The sequence below is a fragment of the Triticum dicoccoides genome, chromosome 5B (genome assembly GCF_002162155.2).
Source record: "Triticum dicoccoides isolate Atlit2015 ecotype Zavitan chromosome 5B, WEW_v2.0, whole genome shotgun sequence".
Classification (NCBI taxonomy): Eukaryota; Viridiplantae; Streptophyta; class Magnoliopsida; order Poales; family Poaceae; genus Triticum; species Triticum dicoccoides.
Window position 1 is genome coordinate 537,305,956 of NC_041389.1, and position 23,722 is coordinate 537,329,677.

The 23,722-nt window shown below is 44.3% G+C and overlaps 1 pseudogene; it reads left to right on the forward strand.

The window, feature by feature from the left end:
* The window catches only part of LOC119309978, a 151,460-nt pseudogene extending 140,420 nt beyond the window's left edge, over positions 1-11,040 (forward strand).
* The last annotated feature ends 12,682 nt before the right edge of the window (positions 11,041-23,722 follow it).

A 23,722-nucleotide genomic window follows, 5' to 3' on the forward strand; every position in this document is an offset into this window, starting at 1 on the left:
CATCTACTCGAAAAGTTGCATCCGTTAACATTTTTAAAATCCTCAAAAGCCTAACAGAAAAAAAGTTACGGGGCTTTTAAGATCTGGAGGCCAAAAAATTCAAAAAAAATTTAGTTTTTTTAGTTTTTGTTAAATCTGGTCAAACTATGGTCAAACTAATTATTCAAGAATATTAGTGTTAATAAATAATTATTTTAGTTTTTTTGAATTTTGGTCAAATCTGGTCAAACTATGGTCAAACTGTGGTCAAATCTGGTCAAACTGTGGTCAAATCTGGTCAAACTGTGTGCGAACTAATTATTCAAGAAAAATATTAGTGTTCCTAATTTTTTAGAACAATAGTTTCAAACTCAAACAGTGAAATGTGTCAGTACATGCTCAAGCTAAATTCCTGAGGTTAATAGGATTGACATCTTACTATTGTTAGGAAAACAACAAGTGCAGACTTGGAAACGAGGGAGAATAGAACCCGGAAGTTAAGCGTGCTCAGGCTGGAGTAGTGAGAGGGATGGGTGACCTTTCGGGAAGTTTGACCATGGAGTGCGATTTGACCTGAGATTAAGCATATTGACTCGAGATTAAGCCATAGTGACCTGAGATTAAGAAAAAAAACAAAAAAAATTGGAAATTTTGAAAAAACAAATTTAAAAAAAAATCCTGCAAAAAAAATTTGAAAAAAATTGTTACTAATGGCGCACTCCTATGTGGTGCGCCATTAGTATACCAGATACTAATGGCGCACCGTGGGCCATACTTATGGCGCACCAGCGGTGCGCCATTAGAATACCAGATTCTAATGGCGCACCACAGGTGCGCCATTAGAAAAAAATTCTAGTGGCGTGATGCTAATGGCGCACCGGTAGTGCGCCATTAGTAGGCAAAACCGGTGCGCCATTAGAAGGCTTTTTCCTAGTAGTGTATATCTCGGAATGGCTATGGAAATGCCATAATAGGTAGGGATGGTGGCTGTTTTGAGGAAGGTAAATAATGGGTGCATGATACCGGTGAAAGTTGCGCGGCATAATAGAGGCTAGCAAAGTGGAAGGGTGAGTGCGCGTATGTCCATGGACTCACATTAGTCATAAAGAACTCATATACTTATTGCAAAAGTCTACTTGCCCTCGAAGCAAAGTACTACTACACATGCTCCTAGGGGAAGAGTTGGTAGGAGTTAACCATCGCGCGACCTTCACTCATAAGGAAGACAATTAAAAGAGCATCCCATGCAACAAATTTGTCACAGAACTTTTACCATACGTGCATGCTACAGGACTTGCCAACTTCAACACAAGTATTTCTCAATTTTATAATTACCCAACTAGCATGACTCTAACATTACCACCTTTATATCTCAAAACGATTATCAAGCATCAAATTGATCCTAGTGTTTAATGCACTTTCCATGATAGTTTTTATTATACCCAACTTGGATGCTCATCATTCTAGGACCGAATTTATAACCATAGCAAATACCATGCTGTTTTAAAAGACTCTCAAAATAATATAAGTGAAGCATGAGAGATCAATAATTTCTTCAAAATTAAGCCACCACCGTGCTCTAAAAGATATAAGTGAAGTACTAGAGCAAAAACTATTTAGCTCAAAAGATATAAGTGAAGCACATTGAGTGTTCTAATAAATTATAATCAAGTGGGATTCTCCCAAGTGGTGTGTATAGCAAGGATGATTGTGGAAAACTAAAAAGCAAAGACTAATGTCATACAAGACGCTCCAAGCAAAACACATATCATGTGGCAAATAAAAATATAGCTCCAAGCAAAGTTACCGATAGACGAAGACGAAGAGGGGATGCCTTCTGGGGCATCCCCAAGCTTTGGCTTTTGGTTATCCTTGAATGTCTCGGGGTGCCATGGGCATCCCCAGGGGCGGGCCCAGGATTTTAAGAGTGTGTGTTCAAAATCTTAAAAGCTATAATTTTTTGACAACTTCTTGTTTTTATCATGTACTTGGAGTGAGTATAAATGATCATAGCAGCATTTTATACAAATTGTATAATATATGAAAGATAAAACATGGAAATAGGAATAGCATCATAGATTCATCTAATTGATCTAGGATCATAACTTGGAATTGTTAAATGTATGAAAGTACTAATTACTGAACATATGAAGTGGTAACATCTAACAACAATGGAGGGTACAATCAATACTAGTACTAGTGCCAGTACATCAAAATAAATTCATATCCGGTACTATTGTCAAAAAAATCACATCTGGTACTACTAATGCCAACTTCTTCAAAACAATCGAAATAAAAGAACATTTGCCCAACAAACGACTCTGTAGCGCCTCCATAAAAATGAATCTGGGGAACCATCCAAGAATTAACCTTTTTTGTGGGAATCTAAGAATTAATCTAAAAGGCCATAATGCACATCTAAGAAAAAGAATAGAAAACGTATCTGAAAAGATTGATGTGTCAACTGACAAACAAAATCGACGCCTCGACTCAATCTCCACCCTGGATGCATGTGCGTCGCTGTCGCATGTCAGCACGCCACCGCGCCCGATGCCACCGCCACCGTGTGGCTGTGGAGGGTGATGAGAACTGGGAGTGTGGGCCGGGCGGTTCATCTGATCGATCGATTGATCAGGGCTGCGTCTGATTGCGCCCACGACCAATATATCTGGGCTGGGAGTGGCCTACTAGGTGAGAGATTTGGGCCACTGGAGCATGTTTGAGTGTTTAAGGAGAGAGAAGCACGAGGTTGGGCTGGCTAATCCTTCGGCTGGAAGCGATACAATCTGTTATTATGTGTAAATCTCGTTTTTCTTTCTTACAGTACATGGTACACACCCTATATATACATAATCTTTTGGCAAAAATAATGGGTATTCAAGTGAATACCCATGAATTGTACTGGGCCCGCCCCTGGGCATCCCCAATCTTAGGCTCTTGCCACTCCTTATTCCATAGTCCATCAAATCTTCACCAAAAACTTGAAAACTTCACAACACAAAACTCAACAGGAAATCTCATAAGCTCCGTTAGTGCAAAAAAGAAAAACCACCACATAAGGTACTGTAATGAACTCATTATTTATTTATATTGGTGTTAAACCTACTGTATTCCAACTTCTCTGTGGTTCATACCCTACATACTAGCCATATATGCATCAAACCAAGCAAACAACACACAAAAACAGAATTTGTCAAAAACAGAACAGTCTGTAGCAATCTGTAACTCTCGAATACTTCTGAAACTTTAAAATCCTACAAAAATAGGAAGTCTTGCGAAATTTGTCTATAGATCTACATCAAAAAGAATCAATGCAATATCACGTTTATGTGAATTACTAAAATTATTTTTGTGCGCGCAAAGTTTCTGTTTTTCAGCAGAATCAAAGTAACTATTATCATAGGTCATCCTATAGGTTCTACTTGGAACAAACACTAATTAAAACATAAAAACTAATCTAAAAAGAAGGTAGATGAAAATTTTATTACTAAACAGAAGTAAAAACAAAAAACAAAAATAAAATTGGGTTGTCTCCCAACTAGCACTATCGTTTAACGCCCCTAGCTAGGCATAAAAGCGAGGGTAGATCTAAGTAGTGCCATCTTTGGCACTCAATTCATAAGTAGCTCGCATGATAGATTCATAAGGTAATTTGACTTTCTTTCTTGGAAAGTTTTGCATGCCTTTCCTTAATGGAAATTGGAATCTAATATTCCCTTCCTTCATATCAATAATTGCACCAATCGTTCTAAGGAAAGGTCTACCAGGAATAATAAGACATGAAAGATTGCAATCTATATCAAGAACGATAAAATCTATGGGCACATAGTTCCTATTTGCAACAATAAGAACATCATTGATTCTTCCCATAAGATTTTTAATGGTGGAATCTGAAAGGTGCAAATTTAAAGAGCAATCATCAAGATCATGGAAACCAAGAATATCACATAAAGTTTTCAGAATTGTGGAAACACTAGCACCCAAATCACACAAAGCATAACACTCATGATCTTTAATTTTAATCTTTATAGTAGGTTCCCACTCATCATTAAGTTTTCTAGGTATAGAAACTTCCAAATTAAGTTTTTCATCATAAGATTGCATCAAGGCATCAACAATATGTTTGGTAAAAGCTTTATTTTGACTATAAGCATGAGGAGAATTCAACACGAATTGCAACAAGGAAATACAATCTACTAAAGAACAATTATCATAATTAAATTCCTTGAAATCCAAGATAGTGGGTTCAATGCTATTTAAAGTCTTGACCTCTCCAATCCCACTTTTACCAAATTTAGCATCAAGATGTAAGAACTCCGAATCATTGGGACGTCTTTTAACTAAAGTTGACTCATCTCCAGTCCCATCATTATCAACAAAGAATTAATAGGGGACACAAAACTTTTAGATCTTCATCATCATTTTCATGGAAACTAGAGGAACACGCTTTTACAAAGCAATCTTCCTTAGCACGCAATCTAGCGGTTCTTTCCTTGCCTTCATCAATGGAAATTATCATAGCCTTGAGAGACTCATTGATATCACGTTTAGGAGGAGTAGATCTAACTTTCAAAGAATCAACATCAAGCAAAAGTCTATCAACATTCCTAGCCAAATCATCAACTTTAAGCAATTTTTCTTGAAGCAAGGCATTAAAATTCTTTTGAGAGATCATAAATTCTTTAACACTATTCTCAAAATCAGAGGGCATCTTGTTAAAATTACCATAAGAATTATTGTAGGAATTTCCATAATTATTAGAGGAATTACTAGGGAACGGTCTAGGATTAAAGCTTCCTCTATAAGGATTGTTACCAAAATTATTCCTACCAACAAAATTCACATCCATAGATTCATTATTATTCTCAATCAAAGTAGACAAAGGCATATCATTGGGATCAATAGGAGCACGCTTAGTAGCAAACAATTTCAGAAGTTCATCCATCTTTCCACTCAAAACATTAATTTCTTCTATAGCATGCACTTCTTTACTAGTAGATCTTTCGGTGTGCCATTGAGAATAATTAGCCATAATGTTATCAAGGAGTTTAGTAGCTTCTCCTAAGGTGATTTCCATAAACGTTCCTCCCGCGGCCGAATCTAAAAGATTTCTAGAAGCAAAATTAAATCCGGCATAAAATTTTTGTATGATCTTCGATAAATTCAAACCATGAGTAGCGCAATTGCGAATCATTAATAGCTCATGATCAAGTTGTTTAAAATTCATAATATCGTTCCTAAGGGATATGATCTTAGCGGGAGATAAATACTTAGAAATAAAAGCATCTTTGCACTTATTCCCTGAATCAATACTATTGTTAGGCAAAGATGAAAACCAAACTTTAGCACGATCTCTAAGTGAAAACGGAAATAACTTCAATTTAAATATATCATTATTCGTATCTTTCTTCTGTTGCATCTCACACAAATCAACAAAGTTGTTTAGATGGGTAGCGGCATCTTCACTAGGAAGGCCGGAGAATTGATCTTTCATAACAAGATTCAGTAAAGCAGCATTGATTTCACAAGACTCAACATCATTAAGAGGAGAAATCAGAGTACTAAGGAAATCATTATTATTGGTATTGGAAAAGTCACACAATTTGGTATTATCTTGCGCCATAGCAACAAGCAATCCAACACACAAGCAAAACAAAAAGGCAAGCAAAAGAGAGAGGAGATTGGGAAAGAGAGGGCGAATAAAATGGCAAGGGTGAAGTGGGGGAGAGGAAAACAAGAAGCAAATGGCAAATAATGTAAATGCGAGGGAGATGAGTTTGTGATGGGTACTTTGTATGTCTTGACTTGAGCAAAGACCTCCCCGGCAACGGCACCAGAAATCCTTCTTGCTACGTCTTGAGCTTGCGTTGGTTTTCCTTGAAGAGGAAAGGGTGATGCAGCAATAATAGTGTAAGTATTTCCCTCAGTTTTGGAGAACCAAGGTATCAATCCAGTAGGAGGCTCCTCGAAAGTCCCACGCACCTACACAAACAAACAAGAACTCGCAACCAACGCAATAAAGGGGTTGTCAATCCCTTCAAGGCCACTTGCGAAAGTGAGATCTGATAGAGATAATATGATAAGGTAAATATATTTTTGGTATTTTATGATATAGATTGGAAAAGTAAAGATGCAAATAAAAGTAGATTCAAAGCTTATATGATAAAAGATAGATAGGTTTCACTAGTGGCTTCTCTCAAGATAGCATAAGTATTACGGTGGGTGAACAAATTAATGTCGAGAAATTGATAGAAAAGCGAATAATTATGAGATTATCTAGGCATGATCATGTATATAGGCATCACGTCCGTGACAAGTAGACCGACTCCTGCCTGCATCTACTACTATTACTCCACACATCAACTGCTATCCAGCATGCATCTAGAGTATTAAGTTCATAAAGAACGGAGTAAAGCATTAAGAAAGATGACATGATGTAGAGTGATAAACTCATGCAATATGATATAAACCCCATCTTTTTATCCTTGATGGCAACAATAAAATATGTGCCTTGCTGCCCCTGCTGTCACTGGGAAAGGACACCGCAAGATTGAACCCAAAGCTAAGCACTTCCCCCATTGCAAGAAAGATCAATCTAGTAGGCCAAACCAAACTAATAATTAGAAGAGACTTGCAAAGATAACTTAATCACACATAAAAGGACTCAGAGGAGATTCAAATATTTCTCATAGATAAACTTGATCATAAACTCACAATTCATCGGATCTCGACAAACACACCACAAAAAGAGTTACGTCGAATAGATCTCCAAGAAGATCGAGGAGAACTTTGTATTGAGATTCAAGTAGAGACAAGAAGCCATCTAGCTAATAACTGTGGACCCGAAGGTCTGTGGTAAACTACTCACAACTCATTGGAAGGGCCTTGGAGATGATGTAGAGGCCCTCCGTGGTCGATTCCCCCTCCGGCGGAGCGCCGACGACGGCTCCAAGATGGGCTCTCGCGGATACAGAAGGTTACCGCGGTGGAAATAGTTTTTCGTGGTCGCTTCTGATGTTTTTGGGGTACATGGGTATATATAGGAGGAAGAAGTAGGTCGGAGGACGCTCGAGGGGCCCACGGGGGTGGGGGGTGCGCCCACCTGTAGGGGGCGCGCCGGGCACCCTCGTGGCCGCCTCGCTTGTTTCTTGACTTCCACTCCAAGTCCTCTGGATCATGTTTGTTCCAAAAAGATCGCTCCCGAAGGTTTCATTCCGTTTGGACTCCGTTTGATATTCCTTTTCTTCGAAACACTGAAATAGGCAAAAAAATCAGCAATTCGGGCTGGGCCTCCGGTTAGTAGGTTAGTCCCAAAAATGATATAAAATTGTAAAGTAAAGCCCATAAACATCCAAAACAAGTAATATAATAGCATGGGACAAACGAAAATTATAGATACATTGGAGACGTATCAGTGTTCTATTTCTCAGTCCAGAAGATATGCAAGAAGCAAAGAAATCTATGAAAGAGAAAGGTATTAAAGCTGAGGATGCTAAGAATTTACCTCCTATTGAAGAAATAAATGACCTTAATATACCACCTATTGAAGAAATACATGGTCTTGATAACACGACACAGGTAGTAAAGGTAAATTCTCTCTATAGATATGATAAAGTTGAAATCCCATCTACTAAGTTTGCTAGCCAATGCTTGGATGAGTTTGATGACTTTACGGCTAAACAAGAAAATTTCAATGCTTATGTTGGTAGACAATTGAAAAGTAATGCTGATATGATTGGACACATGAGTGATTATATGTCTAGAGTTAAGAGTGAACTTAAACTCATTAGTAAACATGCTTATATGGTTACCACTCAAGTAGAACAAGTGCTTAAGGCTCAGAATGATTTGCTTAATGAATTAAATGATAATAAAAATGATAATGATGTTAGAGTCATGACCTTTGTATCCTGAGGGCCACCCCAAGATAATTGAGCAAGATTCTCAGAGAATAATGTTGATGCACCTAGTCCTTCTAAGAAGAAGAAGAAAAATTATAGGACTTTGCATGCTTCTAGTGAACTTGTTGTAGACACACCTGAGAATCCCAATGATATTTCTATTTCTCATGATGAAACTCAATCTAGAGATGAACATGAACCTAGTGATAATGTTAACGATGATGTTCATGTTGATGCTCAACCTAGCAATAATAATGATATAGAGGTTGAACCTGCTGTTGATCTTGATAACTCACAATCAAAGAATCAACATTATGATAAGAGAGACTTTGTTGCTAGGAAGCACGGTAAAGAAAGAGAACCATGGGTTCTGAAACCCATGCCTTTTCCTCCGAAACCATCCAAGAAAAAGGATGATGAGGATTTTGAGCGCTTTGCTGAGATGATTAGACCTATCTTTTTATGTATGCGTTTGACTGATATGCTTAAAATGAATCCTTATGCTAAGTACATGAAAGATATTGTTACAAATAAAAGAAAGATACCGGAATCTGAAATTTCCACCATGCTTGCTAATTATACTTTTAAGGGTGGAATACCAAAGAAACTAGGAGATCCAGGAGTACCAACTATTCCATGCTCCATTAATACTAGAAACTATGTTAAAACTACTCTATGTGATCTTGGAGCCGGTGTTAGTGTTATGCCTCTCTCTTTGTATCGTAGACTTGAATTGAATAAGTTGGCACCTACTGAAATATATTTGCAAATGGCTGATAAATCAACCGCTATACCTGTCGGCATTTGTGAGGATGTGCCTGTTGTGGTTGCAAACGTTACTATCTTAACAGACTTTGTTATTCTTGATATTCCCTAGGACGATAGTATGTCGATTATCCTTGGTAGACCATTTTTGAATACTGCAGGGGCTGCTATTGATTGCAACAAAGGCAATGTCACTTTTCATGTTAATGGTAATGAGCATACGGTACACTTTCCGAGGAAACAACCTCAAGTTCACAGTATCAATTCTATTGGAAAAATTCCATCGATTATTATTGGAGATTTTAAATTTCCTCTTCCAACTGTCTAGAAGAAATATGATATTCTTATTATTGGGGATGTACATATCCCCGTCGAGGTAACCTAGTGTTATTCGAAATTTCTCCAGTTTCATGCGATTCGGAATGAGTTTGTTAACAAGACATGATCAACCTTGTTAGTGGATTCCTTTTGACAAGCATGAGATGGATGAAGTTAGAAATCACAACCTTTTGTACCCTCTTTTTACTTTCTGTTATATAGATTAAATAAAGCAAAAATAGTATTTTCTGTCTGTTTCCTGAATTATCCTTGCAATTAAAAATACACCAAAAATAAAAGTTCTCCAAATGCCCTGAAAATGAATATATTTTTTTCTGGAATATTTGAGAATATCTAGCACTGAGAACACAGCAGGGGGGCAAGCACCTGGCCACGAGGGTCCAGGGCGCGCCCACCCCCCTGGGACGGACCCCCTGCCTCGTGGGCCCCAGGTGGCCCCCTCCACTTATTCCTGCACCCATACACTTCTTCTTCCTCCCAAAAAAATCACCAACCAGCTCAAGCACGAGTTCTAGCTCATCTTGCTACCATTTTCGATCTCCTTGCTCAAAGCTCCATTCACAAAACTGCTTTGGTGGATTGTTCTTTGGTATGTAACTCCTCCAATGGTCCAACTAGTTTTTGTTCTAGTGCTTTATTCATTGCAAATTTTTGCTGCGTAGATGTCCCTGTTCTTGAGCTTGCGTGACAAGTTTATATGGTCCCAAGTAGTTCTAATGCATGATATAGTCTCTAGGCACTTGTGGGAGTAGTTGCTATCAATTTTGTTGAGTTTGGTTCACTTTTATTTTGAGTTACTAAAAATTTCAGAAATTTTCAGAAAATGATGAAGAGATTTTTGAGGGGCTCTTCGAGCCGAAGCTCGAAGGATAAATAAAATAAGGAGAATAAAAAACCCAAGTATAATCTCCCTCGCACCGCGGAGGTTCAGCCGTGTGAATGGCCTTGTGATGAGTTCTTGAGAGCAGCCGGGATTCATGATGATTTTTATTCTTTAACTGATAATGCGGGCCTCACCGACTTCCTCCACGACCAGCTCGAACAGTATCTCCTACTCACTAATACTTTCGCGCAAAATTTTACTTTCATGCTAAGAAATCACCACCTTCAGTGGAGTTCCATTTATATGATGAGGTTAAGGAGATGTCACTAGATGACTTTTGTGGGGTTTGCAAGATGGGGTTATTCCATTTGTGCCCCCAATTCCTTAGTTGTGCTCAGTTTTCCCCACGCTCCAAACTTTTGCTCACTTTTCCCCACTCTCTTAGCTGAAACTCTCACAAATGTTCATAGCAGACGTTTGCCGTCTTGGACGTTAACTGACTTGTGGGGCCACGTTGGACTCTGTTTACTATGGCTGTGGCTTCGCTGGTTGGGTCATGTTTGTGTTCATAGGACGGGCCCGTTAGTTTGTTGGTAATAAATAAAAAAGGGAGCCCAATTAAATAAGCCTGCTATCAGTGGATGCAGCCTGCTATGCATGCCCGGATTTGGCATCGATGTGGCCTGCTATGCATGCGAACGCCGCCATGCGCGCATCTAGTAACCTAGACCTAATCGCATGCATGCACGCCGACACGCATGCATCGATCAGTGCCGCACGGTTGCCGACACGACATGCACGCCGCACGCACACATCGTGTTGCACGGTTGCTCTGCAGTGTCGTTTCACGTGTCGCAGGCATACGTGCCGGTGGTAGAAGGGGAAGGCTGCACGCTCGCGCCCATATGTCGAGGCATCGGTTCAGTTGTGGGAGGCAGGCAGCCGCAAACGCAGAGCACACAAAAGGGGGAGGCAGGCTCGCTGCCCATGTTCAACCTCGTGGAGCAGCGTCCCCACGCCAACGCTCCATTGGTAGGGCTCGTCATCCACTTCACCAACAGGTTCGATGCCTACTGCCTGCTCGGCAAGGTGTATTGGTATGGGTGCGAATTCATTGCATTCACCACCTATAACATCTTCACCGACTTCGAGAGCGTCTTCCCCGCTCGCAGCCGCATGCACAGCCTCCCGTACTACCTCGGCGAGAACGGCCTTGAGGAGGAGCAATACTAAAGTCGGCGGCGAAGAAGACTGTGAAGCCGGTGGTTAAGGTGAAGACATGGCGGTTGAGGGAGTCCTGGACTAGGGGGTGTCCGGATAGCCGGACTATCATCATCGGCCGGACTCCAAGACTATGAAGATACAAGATTGAAGACTTCGTCCCGTGTCCGGATGGGACTTTCCTTGGCGTGGAAGGCAAGCTTGGCGATACGGATATGTAGATCTCCTACCATTGTAACCGACTTTGTGTAACCCTAGCCCTCTCTGGTGTCTATATAAACCGGAGGGTTTTAGTCCGTAGCACACACGACCATTACAACAATCATACCATAGGCTAGCTTCTAGGGTTTAGCCTCCTTGACCTCGTGGTAGATCCACTCTTGTACTACCCATATCATCAATATCAATCAAGCAGGAGTAGGGTTTTACCTCCATCGAGAGGGCCCGAACCTGGGTAAAAACATCGTATCCCTTGTCTCCTGTTACCATCCGCCTAGACGCATAGTTCGGGACCCCCTACCCGAGATCCGCCGGTTTTGACACCGACATTGGTGCTTGCATTGAGAGTTCCTCTGTGTCGTCACCGATAGGCTTGATGGCTTCTTCAATCAACAACGACGCAGTCCAGGGTGAGAATTTTCTCCCCGGACAGATCTTCGTGTTCGGCGGCTTTGCACTGCGGGCCAATTCACTTGGCCATCTGGAGCAGATCGAAAGCTACGTCCCTGGCCGTCAGGTCAGGTTTGGAAGCCTAAACTTCACGGCCGACATCCGCGGAGACTTGATCTTCGACGGACTCGAGCCACAGCCGGGCGTGCCGCACTGCCAGGATGGGCATGATCTCGCTCTGCCGCCGGGCAGCGCCTTGGAGGCTGCACACGAGTCCGCTCCTACCTATAGTTCGGAGCTGACCGCGCAGATCGAGGACGGGTGGCTGGACACCGCCTCGGGAGCTGCAACCTCTACGGCGATGGAGCCGAATACCAACCTAGTTCCTTACAAAGCTCATGGCTCTGAGGTGCCGGACTCCGAACCTCCTGCGCCCCTACCAATCAAATCCGATTGGGCGCCCATCATGGAGTTCACCACAGTGGACATCTTTCAGTACTCGCCCTTTGGCGACGTCCTGAACTCTTTAAAGCATCTCTCGTTATCAGGAGAGCCCTGGCCGGACTGCGGTCAGGATGGTTGGGATGCGGACGACCAAGAGATTCAAAGCCCACCCACCACCCACTTTGTAGCCACTGTCGATGATCTAACCGACATGCTAGACTACGACTCCGAAGACATCAACGGTATGGACGACGATGACGGAGACGATCAAGAACCAGCGCCCACAGGGCACTGGAAGACCACCTCGTCATACGACATATACATGGTGGACACCTCAAAGGATGGGGACGGCGAAGAAGCAGCGGAGGCAGATTCCTCTAAGAAACAGCCCAAGCGCCGACGTCAGCGGCGCCGCTCTAAATCCCGCCACAATAAGAATGGAGATTCCGGCACGGAGATAATAACACCCCAGAGAGTGCCGAAGACAACCCCCTCCAGCAAGATTCAGCACAGGAGGACGGGGAAGCCAGCCCTCGAGAGAGAGCGACAGACGAGGAGGATGAAAACTACATGCCTCCCTCCGGAGACGAGGCAAGCCTCAACGACGACGAATTCGTCGTGCCAGAGGATCCCGTCGAACAAGAGCGTTTTAAACGCAGGCTTATCTCCACGGCAAATAGCCTAAAGAAAAAGCAGCAACAGCTTCAAGCTGATCAAGACCTGCTGGCCGACAGATGGAACAAGGTCCTCGCGGCCGAAGAGTATGAACTCGAACGCCCCTCCAAGAGCTACCCAAAACGCAAGTTGCTCCCCCGACTAGAGGAGGAAGCATACGAACCTTCATCACCAGCGCACAATACGGCAGACCGACCACCCCGTGGTCGCGACAGACAGGCATCTAGGCCCTCCGTCAGGACCGTACCCCGGCACCGCTCAAAAAGTACGAAGCCACGGGGAATGCGCCGGACTTGCGGGATATATTGGAGGACAAGGCAAGACAATCCAGATATATCTACGGATCACGTGGGCGCCCCACGACACATGACGACTACCGTCGCGCCGGATACAGCAACTCCGGCCGGGCCGAACACAACAGACAACGCTCTCTTGAGCTACGTCGTGATATTGCTCAATATAAAGGCGCCGCACACCCACTATGCTTCACAGACGAAGTAATGGATCATCAAATCCCTGAAGCGTTTAAACCCGTGAATATTGAATCCTACGATGGCACAACAGACCCCGCGGTTTGATCGAAGATTATCTCCTTCATATCCATATGGCCCGCGGTGACGATCTCCACGCCATCAAGTATCTCCCACTCAAGCTTAAAGGACCAGCTCGGCACTGGCTTAACAGCTTGCCCGCAGAGTCAATTGGGTGTTGGGAGGACCTAGAAGCCGCATTCCTTGACAACTTCCAGGGCACATATGTGCGACCACCAGACGCCGATGACCTAAGCCACATAATTCAGCAGCCAGACGAATCGGCCAGACAGTTCTGGACACGGTTCTTAACAAAGAAAAATCAAATCATCGACTGTCCGGATGCAGAGGCCCTCGCAGCCTTCAAATATAACATCCGCGACGAGTGGCTGGCCCGGCACCTAGGACAGGAAAAGCCGAAATCCATGGCAGCCCTCACATCACTCATGACCCGCTTCTGTGCGGGAGAAGACAGCTGGCTAGTGCGCAGCAACAACCTCAACAAAAATGCTGGCAGTCCGGATACTAAGGACCACAATGGCAGGTCGCGTCGAAACAAAAACAAACGCCCGCATTAACGGCGATAACAATGAGGATACGACAGTCAACGCCGGATTCAGAGGCTCCAAACCCGGTCAGCGGAAGAGGCCATTCAAAAGAACTACTCCAGGTCCGTCCAATTTGGACCAAATACTCGACCGCTCTTGCGAGATACATGGCACCCCCGAAAAGCCAGCTAATCACACCAACAGAGATTGTTGGGTATTCAAGCAGGCAGGCAAGTTAATTTCCTAAAACAATGACAAGGGGCTGCACAGCGACCACGAGGAAGAGACTCGGCCGCCAAACAGTAGAGGACAGAAGGGTTTCCCCCCACAAGTGCGGACGGTAAACATGATATACGCAACCCATATACCCAACAGGGAGCGGAAGCGTGCACTTAGGGACGTATATGCGATGGAGCCAGTCGCCCCAAAGTTCAACCCATGGTCCTCTTGCCCGATCACTTTCGATCGAAGGGACCACCCTACCAGTATCCGTCATGGTGGATTTGCCGCATTGGTTTTAGACCCAATCGTCGATGGATTTCACCTCACTAGAGTCCTGATGGACGGCGGTAGCAGCCTGAACCTGCTTTGTCAGGATACAGTGTGCAAGATGGGCATAGACCCCTCAAGGATTAAGCCTACAAAGACGACCTTTAAAGGCGTCATACCAGGTGTTGAGGCCAATTGTATAGGCTCAGTCACACTGGAAGTGGTCTTCGGATCCCCGGATAATTTCCGAAGCGAGGAGTTAATCTTCGACATAGTCCCGTTCTGCAGCGGCTATCACGCTCTGCTCGGACGAACCGCGTTTGCAAAGTTCAACGCGGTGTCGCATTATGCATACCTCAAGCTCAAGATGCCAGGCCCTCGTGGAGTCATCACGGTCAACGGAAACACTGAACGCTCCCTCTGAACGGAGGAGCACACAGCGGCTCTCGCGACAGAAGTACAGAGCAGCCTCTTAAGGCAATTTTCGAGTCCGGCCGTTAAAAGACCGGACATGATTAAACGCGCCCGGAGTAACATCAATCAAGACCACCTGCACGTTCCAAGCACGCATAGCAATGCGGCCCCAACCCTAGCCCTTGCATAATTGCAAGACCAGCTCTTCGCGTACATCATTACGCTCTGGAGATACCTTGGGCACAGGGGAGGGGCACGACCACGACAGGCCCAGAGTGCGGCTCAGCCACACCAGGGGCTCCCAAGTGTGTCGCTCTTTTTCTTTCTTATTTTTTATCCACAGGACTCCATTTACCAGAGGTCCTGTCCGGCAGTAGATCTGCCGAACTCACGATGCAACAGCCAGGGAGGAACAATGGCCACGACGAACACTCAGGTGGTCTCCATTACGAGCATTAAATCTGTTTACTATACCATTCCGCAGCCTACCCCTGGAGGGGGACACGTTTAAAAATAGTCCACTCCCTTGCTTACCGCACTATTTGTATCGTTCTGCACTCATGGCAGAATTCCTTGGATAAACAATGCATCACTTTTTCGCTTATAATTGCATCCCTTTTCTTTATATATATTCTCATTTATGACATCTTGCATGCGTACAATTTGGTACGGCCGAATACACCAGGGGCTTATGTTCCCTGCATTATGGTGTGAAGTCCGAACACTTTCACAAGTGCGGCAGCCCGAACTTATAGCACTATATGCATCGGCTCCGAATCATGTCTTGGGTCAATAGTTGGGTTTGCCCGGCTCCCATGTTTTGGTACCTTACGTTCTGTTCCGTCGGCTAAGGTAGCACTGGGAGAACCACTGCGATTGCGCCCTGGTTGAGCTGGGCGAGCACCTCAGTGGAGAAAGCTAAAACTGACCGTCATGATAAGGCGAGAGCTGGTCGCTGTTCGAGAGGTCTTTTCGAGTCCTTAAAGACTTATGACGCTTAGAGCGAGGAACCGGCTTCGTCCGGCCCAGGCGTGGATAGCACCCCGAACTCGGTCTTCCGAATACTTGGGGCTTCGCCGAAATTTAAAATTATAGAATTCTATGGCTAAGTGAGAGTGTTCAAGCATTATAAGTCCAGTTGCCTTGTTCGTTGTGTTGAGCGGCTCCCTAGATGGACCCAAAAATGGGAACAAGAGTGCTCAAGTTTATCCCGAACACCCCAGCACTCGTGGCATGGGGGTTGAAGCCGACGACTTGCCATCTCTCAGATTTAATAAACGGCCGCACAGAAGGTAATATTTTAAATCAATAAGCGTTGCTTAGCGCATATGAACAATGTTTTCAGCGCACAGGATAACACATTGCTAGTTTACTCAATAATTACATCTCTGGGGCACTCATCCGCAATCTTGCAGGCACCCTTCAGGACAGTCTTATAGTACATTTCGGGCGTACGATACTCCTTGCCTGCCGGCGGCGCGTCAGTTAGAAGCCTCTCAGCACCTTTGTGCGGGCTAGGGCCCGACGGGCACCTTCAATGCAGGCGGAGCTCTTGATGACCTCCACCCAGGGGCACGCATCCACTAGCCGCCGCACGAGGCCGAAGTAGCTCCCAGGCATGGCCTCTCCAGGCCACAGCTGGACTATGAGGCCCTTCATGGCCTGCTTGGCTACCTTGTGGAGCTCGACCAGCTGCTTCAGCTGGTCGCTAGGGGGCACCGGATGTCCGGCCTCAGCGTACTGAGACCAGAAGACCTTCTCCGTTGAGCTCCCCTCCTCGCCGCGGTAGAATGCAGCGGCATCGGACACGCTACGCGGCAGATCTGCAAACGCCCCTGGAGAGCTCCGAACTCGAGTAAGTAACAGGTAATTCACATTCACATGCTTGCTTTGCATGAAAAATGCCTTACCTGCCGCTATCTTCTTCATCGCCTCAATCTCCTGGAGGGACTTATGGGCCTCGGCCTTAACGGCTTTGGCACTTTCAAGAGCCGAGGCAAGCTCGGACTCTCGAGTCTTCGAGTCGTGCTCCAAACTCTCATGCTTCTCCATGAGAGCCTGGAGCTCTTGCCGCACCTCCGCCACCCGCGCCTCCTGCTTCTCTCGCTCCGCTCGTTTCGCGGCCGCATTGCGTTCGGCCGCGGACACGGCCTCCTTCAGGGTCGCCACCTTGTTCGTGGCCCCTGCAGTACCCACATTATCCTTGTTATTTCTATTGCAACCAAAATCCTTTTCTGTAAGGTACAAATTTCAAAGTGGTGTTACTCACCTTCTTTGTCCTCGAGCTGCTTCTTGGCAAAGCCGAGCTCTTGCTCGGACAGCTCGAGGTCCTGCTTCAAAGCACCGACCTCCACATTCAGTGCGGCAGAGGTCAGCAGCGCAGCCTGCAAACCCATATTTACATAATTTTCAGCACTCATGCGTATATCTTTTTTAGATCCTCGGTCCGGTTTTTCTTTCCGAACACCGAACCGAGCATTAGGGGCTACTACCTATGCGGTATCACATTACATATTTTAAACTTCTTACCTCAAAGCCTGTTAGAAGACTACTGCAGGCTTCGGTCAGCCCGCTCTTGGCGAGCTGAACCTTCTGAATCACCGCACTCATGATAATGCGGTGTTCTTCCTTGATGGAAGCGCCGTTGAGCGCCTCCAGCAAGTTGTCCGGCGCCTCCGGTTGGATGGAGGCTGCTGGTGTCACGGTCTTGCCCTTCCTACGAAGGGGCCGCCTGCCGGACTCCGGAACCACTGCGGGTTCCGACGCGGAGTCCGGCGCAGAGTCCGGGAGGCCGCCTTGCGGCACCTCCGGAGCCTCCTCCTGATGGGTCCCCTTCTGGGACCCCACCTCGGTGTCGTCAGCATCGCGAGGAGTGGAGGCGGTCGGAATGGAATCCACATTCGACGGAGCCAAGGACCCGCTTGATGAAGCGGGGAGATCATCCTCGGCCAGACTGCAGGTAGTGTGCGGCATTATAAGGACAACATGTGGCACGAAAAGAAATAAACCATTCAGGGGTCCGGATACTTACGATCTTGCCGAAGGCTTGGCCCTTGAGGGCCACCCTTCGTCGCCAATGTTGGCGTTGGCGGAGCTGTCCGGAGGAAGGGTCCTTCCCCTCTTGGAACCTTCGGCCTCCCCCTTGGGGAAGCCTTCCTCTTCCTCTCTCCCCCCTCCTGGGGAGAGTCTTCTTTCTCCTCCTCACCTTCGGGGGAGGACTCCGCCTTAGAGTCATCGGACGATGAGTCCGATACCACCTGGCGCCGGGAACTCCTTCGGGTTCCCGTGGCCTTCTTCTTGGCCTTCTTTTTCGGCACCACATAAAGTGTCGGGACTAGCAGCCCCGTTAAACGGGCATCTGCTGGTTCTTCAGGGAGGGGAGCCAGACAGTTAACCTGTCCGGACGTCCTCTGCCAGTCCTGTCAAAGGCATTGTGAATTTTAGATCCCGCATAGAGTCAAACTATGAAAGAAATACGTGTCCCATAAAGGATAACTTACCGCACCAGCCGGGCGTTTCGTGCTGAATCCGCAATCTTCAGCCGCGGATGCGGGGGCTTCTCCCCCTTGAACAGCACCCTCCAGGCAGCTTCGTACATCGTGTCGAAGAGCCCGCTCAGGGTCTGGTGCTGTGCCGGATCGAACTCCCACAGGTTGAAGACCCGTTTTTGGCAGGGAGAATCCAGCGGACGAGCATGACCTGGATCACGTTGACAAGTGAGGGAGTCCTGGACTAGGGGGTGTCTGGATAGCCGGACTATCATCATCGGCCGGACTCCAAGACTGTGAAGATACAAGATTGAAGACTTCGTCCCGTGTCCGGATGGGACTTTCCTTGGCGTGGAAGGCTAGCTTGGCGATACGGATATGTAGATCTCCAACCATTGTAACCGACTCTGTGTAACCCTAGCCCTCTCTGGTGTCTATATAAACCGGAGGGTTTTAGTCCGTTGGACACACAACCATTACAACAATCATACCATAGGCTAGCTTCTAGGGTTTAGCCTCCTTGATCCCGTGGTAGATCCACTCTTGTACTACCCATATCATCAATATCAATCAAGCAGGAGTAGGGTTTTACCTCCATCGAGAGGGCCCGAACCTGGGTAAAAACATCGTGTCCCTTGTCTCCTGTTACCATCCGCCTAGACGCACAGTTCGGGACCCCCTACCCGAGATCCGCAGGTTTTAACACCGACAGCAGTGTTGCCCTAGCTACCCTATCTACTATGTAGTGTGAGTTTGGTGTGTGTGTTGCCCGAGCAAGCTACCCTATCCCATCTATGTAAGGTTAATTATCTTATCAGTATCATGTTATATGTATGAACTTGTGTTGCCCTAGCAACCCTATCTAAGTTAAGTTCTGTGTGTTATATTAATGCTTTGTTATGTTTGTATTTTGTTTGTCCCAAGTTTAGACATGGCTACTTGACGTGGGCAAAATTAACCAAACTAACTAAAAATGGTTTGTTTATAGATGCCTTCTAAAAATAAGAACATATTGTACACGGATTTGGTTTGGGAGCTCCTTACTTTTTAGGTATTCCAAAGGATACTTTGGTCTCCAGAAATATTGAAGTATCAAATACTTTGAGATGTTTGGCTTTAGTCAAAAGTTTAGTTTTATATACTTTACTATGTAGAAAACTACACTATTTTTGAAGTATATAAAAAAGAGGGTTGGACCTCTTTTTCCAATACTGAAGTATTGGTTCACTAGGCATAATAATACTGTGGTTTGCAAATACTTTGATTCTAAAATTACTTCATCGCCAAACTAAGCCAGGTTGTGAGCAAGTAAAACAAAGGCACATACGGTGAAGAGAAATCAAATCAAAAAATGAAGGGACCCATAAAGGAAAGCCAAAAAAATTCCTCAATGAAATAGAAGAGATTGGGCAATCAAACTAATGAAAAAGTCAATCAGAAACAAAAAATAACAAAGCAAGCGTTCTTAAAAAAAGAAACATCGCTTGTTTCTGGGCCTCATTTACCCTTTGTGGGCCTATTGCAGCTTGATTCTCCTTGGTCCCGTGAAGTAGGTTTTTTTCTAGCAGAACTGACAAACTCAAGGACAAAAGTTTGGCAAGTGCGAGAGAGAAGAGACAAACTTGATGTATATCCCTTGTGCTGCTCAAGTACTGCTTGCTGTCATCTGACGAGCTAGGGTATGATCCAACAGTCAAGGTTATTAGCTAACAAATTAATCCTATCACTGAACTGGTAGTTGTCTTCTGCCAAAACTGAAAGTGTCGAAACATAACAGTAGGCTCCATATATTCAGAGATCGACAGTTGCACTAAACAAAGTTGCATTTGAGATAAACAGACTTGGATTGCTAAACAGTGGCAACAACAGTAGGCAAACATCTCTAACAAGAGATGGCCATCAAGTAAAAAATTCCTAGAGCAAGTATTCCTAAAGTTATTAGATTGGATTGCTTCTTCAACTCAATCAGCTTCTTGAAGTCTTGTTCATCTTCTTCAATTCCGTCTTTAGTTTGATATCTACCACCATCGGGTATTCCAGACACGCTGCTGCTGCCGGAGCGGCACTGTCATGGGGCAGGTTGAACTTGCGGATTGCATTCCCCCTCGAATCCAGCAAGCCCAACCCTTGAAGCCTCTGGATGTAATCATCCATCCACTCGAAATGGTGGCATTTCTTCACGATCTGAAAAATAAATCATGTAACCTGAATCCCAAATCTGACACATTTTTTGGGAAATTAGATATAAAGGATGCAAGGAAAACTCAGATCTTAACCTGCCCCTCCAGCTTGCTCTCGCATTTGACGAACTTGCGCCCAATGTTCCCATTCTTCTCCTCCTTTCAAGTAAACCACTTCAGTGGCACAGTCCGTGGGCAGTCAGTGCATCGAGTCATCGGCACTGGACCATACATCGGCCACGTGGAACGGGGGGCTGAAGGGGAGGTCGACATATCGCCGGAGAGGAAGAAACAGAGGAATTGCTCGAGAGGAAGAAGAATGAGAAGATGGGGAAAGAAACAGAGGAACTGCTCGAGATCTGCTCGATGCCTTTGTCTGTCAGATGGAGAAGAGGAGAAGGGGAAGCTATATTGACGATTTGCCACATTGTATTTTGCAGTTTGAATATTTGAACCAACTCATAACACTGACATGTGGTGGTCATGTGCGAAAAATACAATTTCATATGTAAAGTGGGGTAGATCATAAAAGGGAGTGCAGTAGCCAATCAGGATGTGTCATGCGGATCGCGCATGCCTGCCCCCACATCTGACACGTGGTGTTTGGCGCTTGGTAGGATCCGACGGTGGACGTTCGACGCTAGGGTTTGGAGCATTTCTGCGGGGTTATGAGCCAGTCAACGGGGTTATTAGGGTTTCACCAGATTTCAAATGGCCATAACTAAATTAGAAAAAATCACAAAAATATAAAAAAGCATAGTTCGTCCGTTTATGAGACCTAGTTACCATAAAAAATATAAACTCGGTATAGGGGCGTTTTTTTTTGAAAAATCATTTTTTGATTGATCTGTCGAAATCAAGTTCAAATGTTTTTAAAAAAATTCAAAAAAATCAAAATGTTGTAATTCTTGCGCACATAGCCGTCATATGTGACAAGGTTATGAGAAAAAAAATATAAACTTGGTGTAGGTCATTTTCATGAAAAAAGGCTTCACACAAATGAGCTATCACCTATGAACATGTTCAGAGTATGTAGAATAGGGAGAGAGGGTTTAGGGTTTGAAAAAAATAAAAATAATTCAAGAAAATCAGAAAAATCTCCATAGCTTCATTTTAGAGTGAATAAGAAGGTTCTGAACTTACTTTTTCATTTTCATATTTTAAACGTGTTATTTGACGGTTTTGAATTAAAAGCATATTTTTTCAAAAAAAAGTAGTAATATGAATATTAATCAATAAATAGTGAGACTTCGTTTCTACCCTATATATATGGAACAAGTGTTAATAAAAATATATATGCCTCATTTAGACAAGGTAAAAAAACTTGATTTCAAATAGGGCTGTTTACCCTAGCTTTCGAGCTCGTTTCTTGCACATTTCTCACTCAGGCTGTTCACCTACGAATATTGGACTTGAAATGCTCGATCAAATACACCGCACAGAGCAATGAACCTCCAATGTTCAACTTCAACTTTGGCTCGAATCCAAATTTTGGCCCAAATTCAAATATTGAGTTAAATTCAAATTTTGATGGAAATTTGAATTCTGACTCAAATTAAGAAACCAAAGTAGAAGCAACATTATTACAACTGATAAGTTTTCACAGTAGATCAAATCTACCAAGTATTAAGATGCCAACATCTTATTAGAAATCTACCAAGTTTTAAGCAATTGACTCGCCCTCAAATTGACAACAGAAACATTTCCCAACAACTTAATTAAAATTTTCGACTTGCTACTTGTGTTTGCAGCTGGCTTCACCGTCTTGATCCTGTTTCCCTAGTTGAGATGCTCTTTTCTTTCAAACTCTTGTTCCTTTTGATCTTTACTTGGGGTCTTCACCGTGGAGGTTTTGATGGAGTAGTTCCACTCGCCGAGCACTTGACGACCATTTGACGGTCATCTATGGGTTCAGTAATCTTTAAAGGCACAATTGGAAAAATTACCCCCTCCTCTTCCTCTCTTATAGCTTCAAAACCATCAAAGGCCATGGTTTCAAAATCTTCTACATCTTCATCTCTTGGCCTTTTCTCCCTAGAGCTGGTAAATAAAATTATAAGCCATAGGCAAAAAAGAGAACAAATGCAAACAAAAGGGTAGATGCATTATACAAATGCAAACACATACCAAGATGCATCTTCAGTCTGCACTGCATCTTCAATCTCCATTGCTGCTGCATTCTCCTCTACATCTTCAGTCTCCATTGCTGATGCATTCTCCTCAGCATTAGTTGTTGTCCATCTTTCCTCCTCTCCAAATAAGGCATCCATTGCATTGGTACAAAGCCTAGCAATATGCCCCAGAACTCCACATTTTTTGCAAGCACGCTTCTTTGGTAGATGACCCTCCTCACCTGCTCTAATCCTCTGGTTCCTTGGTCTTCCTGGTGGTCTAGTAATGACAGGAGCGTGGAGATTGAACCCTGGATCTACTATGTTCCATTGATCTTTTCCCAAGAGTGCAGGCACATTGTCAGCGTAAGCAGCCATAAATCTGGCAACAGAGAAATACTTAGAGCAATATTGACCAACTTCACCATCTGCACCCCCGATAACGGTCATCAGATGTAGGGCTTGTATGCATGGCTTCCCACGGATCTGCCATTGCCTACAAGTACATTCTCTAGTACTTAGGTTCACAGGATACCTCCATACCCTATTTTTACCGTCAGTATAGGTAACCTCTCCATCATATGTACCAGATCGAAGACATTTCATCTTCAGTGCTCTTGCCTTCAAGTGCAATGCCTTATTCAGTGATGGGAGCATTTGATGACCAACATATTGTGTTTCTGCAATTCTTTTGCGAAGAGCCATCTTTATCAAGATCACCTTCCTCATCTTGCCAAATGCTTGCCAAAACAAGAGCCCTTTCACTGACTTGAACTTTGAATTGAAGCATTCTGCAAGGTTACTGGTCACATAATCTACTTTGCAGATTTTGTTGAATTTGCTTATTGACCACACCTTGCCATGATGTGTATCCATGTACTCCTTCACAAGAGGATGTTGAGCATAAAACACTCTCAAATGGTGTTCATGCTTCCTTTTGCTACATGTGTATGATGCTGGCCATAAGTTCTCATCATATACTTTACCTTTGAACTTCCTTTTTAAATTATGCGCTAGGTGTCCCATACATTCCCTATGCTCCACTCTAGGGAATACAATTTCTATTGTACTCTCTAAACCCTTGCAAGAATCTGTGTGTATAGCTAAACATGGGGGTGTGCCTACACAAAGCTCATGTTTTCCCTGTTCCACTCAATTGTTGGCATGTCATCACCATCGTATTCATCCTCGATTAAGCTGTCCATG